This window comes from Crocuta crocuta, unplaced genomic scaffold (genome assembly GCF_008692635.1).
Source record: "Crocuta crocuta isolate KB4526 unplaced genomic scaffold, BGI_CrCroc_1.0 scaffold89, whole genome shotgun sequence".
NCBI lineage: Eukaryota > Metazoa > Chordata > Mammalia > Carnivora > Hyaenidae > Crocuta > Crocuta crocuta.
In genome coordinates, this window is record NW_027551559.1 from 7,829,540 (window position 1) to 7,829,780 (window position 241).

Here is a 241-nt window from a genome sequence, read left to right on the forward strand (position 1 = left end):
ATACTACAATTCCGAAAGTGGAATATCATCAAATGTGAAACACATTATAGCACTGTCCACATGTACACGGCACACACAGAGGCCTGGCCGCGCCCGCCTCCGACTCCTTCAGATAGCGACGCGACACGACCTTGCCCGTGACCTTCCGCTCCTGGGCGCTCCTGGTCCTGATGCAGTGACTCGGCTCTACGGAACTGCAGGGACCGGAAGGAGACGCCCCGGGGCGGGGCTCGAAGGCACC